The sequence below is a fragment of the Acinonyx jubatus genome, chromosome B3 (genome assembly GCF_027475565.1).
Source record: "Acinonyx jubatus isolate Ajub_Pintada_27869175 chromosome B3, VMU_Ajub_asm_v1.0, whole genome shotgun sequence".
Lineage (NCBI taxonomy): Eukaryota > Metazoa > Chordata > Mammalia > Carnivora > Felidae > Acinonyx > Acinonyx jubatus.
Window position 1 is genome coordinate 84,038,556 of NC_069386.1, and position 5,249 is coordinate 84,043,804.

The window sequence follows — 5,249 nt, forward strand, 5'->3', positions numbered from 1 at the left end:
TATCCACGTATTCGTTAAAAGTTTCTCTCATATAAAGGAATTCAATTTTTTTGTTGTTGTTGTTGATTGGTGCTAGACTCACAGACAGACAGAAATAAGCTGCCATTCTTCTATTTGATAGCCAGACGCTGCCAGTTGTAGCCAGGGCAGTCATGCTGTTAAATTAGGTCTAATGAAGGAGTAATTGCTTTAGATATAGTGAACCATTTCAAAGAAAACAAGGATTCTAATTGATTTGCAATTTGTTTGGCACATTGCATTGTCTGCAGCTATTGATTAGTCTTCTGGATTTCACACTGCATGTGTTTCCCTTTATTAAGGGAATAACAGGTTACTGATTACTTTCTTTCTGGGTTTAATGTAGCGGTTAATGTCTACTTTGTTCTTGTGTCATGTCACAGGCGAGGAAGGAATAATAGGCAAGTGGGTGGCCCTTTGCTAAGCAACTTCCCTGCTGTTCTGAGCTGTGTGCTCTGAGACAGGCTGAAAAGCAGATCAAGAGAAAGGGTTAGAATAGCAGGACTCACAAGTTACAGCCTGAGTCAGGCTAGACCTGGCTCGAAACTTGGCTTTCCCTCCCAGTCAAAGCATAGCATGGGATGAAGCAGCTGGTGGTAGATTTGTTCTTGTATCATTCGATTATTTGTAGACAGGATATGAACCTATGCCCATTGTTTTGTTTAATAGGTATGCATACTAAATGGGTGCGGAAAAAGAATATTTGAGGTTGAGGCCTTTTGGTTCATTTAACCCTTTGGGAAGTGACATTTTGTTGGCACCTGGGAAGCACTTGTTGCTGAGGTGTCGATATGATCATCAAAATGGCTCTTATGTTTATACCAACTGCAGGGGAGGGAGAAAAAGTTCTCAGGGTTGTAGTCATTTCATTGCCCTCAAAGCACAGCAGGAATTATTAGCTTACCCTGGCGTGCCCCTTTGTTTTCCTAGGGCTTTGCTCCTCCAGCAGATACTCATTTAAGGCGAATCCACTGCTTTCTGAAATGTGTTTTGCAATGGTGCACAGAACAGGCACTCACTTAGCGGATCTAATCCTTTCATGGCTCAGCTTGTTAATGTAGCCAACTGCTGAAAATGGGAAATGGATTCTTTAATGAGACAGGTCTCTCCGTGGCTTTATTCTCCCAGTCCAACCCCCAGGCATTCATCCAAGCCCCCCTTCCCTTCAAGCCAGGATCAGGCACCCCCACTTCCCACCCAGCAAGCGACCCGTTTTCCAGCTCACAGTCCCCCATCTCTAGGCCCCTCGCCGCCCTGCCACCTTCCCAGAGCTCACAAATAACAAAAGGGTGTGGGCAGTAAAAGGTTCCCCTTTCTCTGCATCAGTTACCTCCTTCCTAAGCTAGAGCCCATCTTTTCCTGAGCTCCCAATGTCACCAATGAGGTTATAAAGAGGAGTTACATTCAGAGTAGCAAGTGCCCAGGGATTGCATCTAAACTTTTCAAGTAAACACAACTCTGCTCTACTACCCAAGACATTTTATATAGTTAATATTTTTCTTTAATATAGTTTTTGTGCTTAATCGACTTTACAGTGATCCTGACTGCAAGGGTTTGAAATGGAGCAAAGCAGTTAAGGTAAACCTGGGCTCTGGTCTTAAATTTTTTCTTTTACAATTTTTGTTTCTGTGAGTCTTCCTGAAGCCTGTGTTTTTCTCCTCCAGAAACTTCACTGCTTCCCCCTTATCCCACCCCCCAAATTTTAAGCAGGTAAAATTCAGGTTAAAAGGAATATTAAAGGCAATTTGGAAGTCATGATGGGGTAGTCTGCGGTTTGAAGTACATATTTACCAGAGAAAAATGGGGATAGTTCTGCCTGTTTTGCTTCAAACTCAGGTGATTTGGGAAGTAAGTTAGATATACATGAGTTCAGGTCTTCCTTTAGTCTGAGTTTTTAACTTTTTCTCATGCGTGCCATGGAATCCTTTGGCAATCTGATGAAGTTTGTGGACCTCTTCTGAGAATGATTTTTTAAATTCACAATATAAGATACCCAGAATCACAAAGAAAGCCAATTACACTGAAACAAAGTTATCAAAACACTAAAAAAAAAAATTTATATATAGCAATCCCTTTATTATTATTTATTGTTAATGATTTAATTGCTTCAAATAATAAGATCTATGGATAGGTCTAGCAAGTCCTGTAATTTTGAAATAATAGTGAGAATTAAATTTTGAATTTCAATAACTTTAATATGTTATTTTTAAAAATCTGTGATTTCTCTTGATGTCACAATCACAAGTACTGATGGTTACTGGTTTTTGTTGCCTGAACCTATAACTAAAATAGATTATAAAGATAAAGATATATGTTTTTTTCCATCCAAATTCATGGACTTCCTAAATTTTATCCACAAACCCACAGGACCCCTGCCATCTACAGTAATAGCCTCTTGTAGTGTTCAGTCAGGTGCCCAGCAGCCTGTTGTTACAGTTCTAGAAAAGGGAAAGAGAGAAGAAATGAGCACTGGAGATGCCCAATGGCTGGTGCCCGGATCTGAGTCCTCCACCATATAAGTATATACTAAATTTCATTGGGCGTGAATGTCCTCCATGCTTTCCTAGACTTCTGCTCCTCCAGTGTCCCCCATCTATGAAACTCCGGTCTATTGAGGTTAAGGCCATACACCATGGACACACGGAGAGAGGAGAACCTGGCAAAAGCAAAATAGAACAAGCACATGACTTGTGCACCTTTTCATTATAGAAGTCTAATTACAAGACCTACAAATTCACAAGACGTACAATTAATAAATAAAGTCTTTCTGGGAATTGGTAAGATGACAAAGTCACAAAGTTAAAGATATTATCATGGAGAACTCAGCTCACATTTAGTTAACTAGGGTTGCCAGATTTAGCAAATAAAAATACAAGTATTTCATGGAACATACTTACACTAAAAATTATTTCTTGTTTATCTGAAATTCAGATTTAACTGGTTGTTTTGTATTTTATCTGAAAATCCTAAATTAACATATTGTATAAAGGCAAGTAAATCTAAGCATAGATTATTTATTAAGTGACAGGAGAGAACTTTTGTTTTACTGGTCAATTTGAACTAAACGATGAAGTGGCAAGTTTTTGGTGATTTGTTTTAAAATCAAAAAGGATTTTCAGGATCAAAGGGGAGTAAAGAGATGAGAAGGAAGGAGATGAGTCAGAAAGCAGGAGGAGGGGTGCCTGGGTGGTTCAATCAGTTGAGAGTCCGATTCTTGATTTTGGCTTAGGTCATGAGCCCCACATCAGGCTCTGTGCTGACAGTGCACAGCCTGCTTGGGATTCTTTGTCTCCCTCTCTCTACCTCTCCTCTGCTTTCTCTCAATCTCTCTCTCTCTCTCTCTCTCTCTCTCTCTCTCTCTCTCTCTCTCTCTCTCTCTCTCTCTCTCTCTCTCTCTCAAAAGAAAAAAAAAGGCAGGAGGGAGGGCAGCTAAAGACAAGCTAGAGAATTCAGGGCAGGTCAGCTTCTGGTGGGACCTCTAAGTGATGTCTTCCTCTCTCTGGACCAGCACGCTGCCCTGACTCTTTTGAAACGGATAAATCCAGTGTTGCTTAGGTTTCTGCTTAATTCTCACAAGACATAAGGGAACCAAGGCTCAGGGAAGTTAAGCAACTTCACATAAGCACCAAAGACTTCATGCTTGCCACCATACCTCCCTACCTTTCTCGGAATTAATACTCCAGGATTTTATTCTCCCTTGATACTTCCATTGCCACCTCTCCTATTTACTGAAAAGGGGGTTGAAGCTGTCAGGGCTGGTAGGTTTGTGTTGTATGTCAAAAAGCTATGAAAACCCCACTCTCCAGAGGCCTTTCCATTGTCCAAGGGAGAGCAATTAAATTAATCAGCTGGAAAGCTCACTTCCTGAGAAGGAAAAGGCAAGCTCAGTCTAGTTCCTTATTAACAGCCACAACAACAGCAATGGTAACAACAACAACAACAACAATAACAAAGCAAAGCCCCACGTGACAGAAGAGCCCAGCCTCTCCTTTATTCCTGGGTCCTGGAAATTTAGATCTGGAGTACTGAAATTGAGGAGGGCAGGTTCAGATCTCAAGAGCTGCCTGTGGACTTGTGTGCTCTGAAATGGCTCGTGTCTCCTGTGGTGATGCTACATCCCAGAACTGCCTGGGGAACCATGTTCTAGAGGACCCTAGACACAGAGCCCTTACAGCAAGGGCAAGTGTTAGTCTATTAATTCTTTTTATGCCTCAGGGCACAAGGGCAAAGGGAACCACAAGCAAACTTTAGACCCTGTCTTTGGAAGTCCAAACTTGCTATAAATCACCTCAAGATGGCGATGCCTATGTCAGCTCAACCAGGGCATGCCTGTGTTTAAAGCTGCTCCAAGGAAAAGCTTCCCCAAATGACGTCTCAACCAGCAGATCCCCTCTTAACCTGGGATCCCACTGTCCTGTGTGGATATTCAGATATATCCTCCCTTTGTAGAGGCATTTTCTCTTGCTTTACCACAAGTGGTATCAATAGGTTATTTATATTTTGAACTCTTATTGAAAAGAGGATTATACCAGGACATTTAATTTTAGTTAAGAAAATATAGAAATTACTCCCATGTATGAAAAGCAGTGCTTTAAAATGAAAGAAAATAGTTCACTTCTCGCTGTCACAGCAGTAGCACTGCTAAGTACTTCTAAATTGCCCCACTTTGCTATTGTCTGAGGTCCTTGATAAGCATTCTGCATTTTAAGCTTTATCTATTTCTCATCATTAAAAAGCTCATTAGTTAGTCAGCGTACTGGTACTTTCTTTACAGTTCATAAATTCAGATTATAACCTTGTGTCCTATAAATGGTGCCACTCATTAAATCATCCAAAACACTAGTGTGGAGACATTTAATGGTTAGATTTAAAATTAGATTTCTACATTTAGAAGTGTCATTAAAATACCCTGACAGCCTAAAGTTTTTAAAGGGAGACAGGAAATCAGAAGGATTTTATTGTGTGAGCTACTTACTGCAAAGCCTAGGTTAGGTAGCCTGGGGTCAGCACTGCTTATATAGTACCTGAAAGAGGACGTATGGAGTTAGTGAATCCAAGCTTAAATTCTTGATGCTAAATTCTTCTTTTCCTGATCTAATAGAAGTAGTATTTCCTATTTCCACAGTAGTCAAATTTTGTAGTGATCTTCCTTCTAATATGGCTTTATTGTGAAGCTAATGTCTCTTCATTTGAACCTGGGGTTCTTGAGCACAATTAGGACAATCCATATA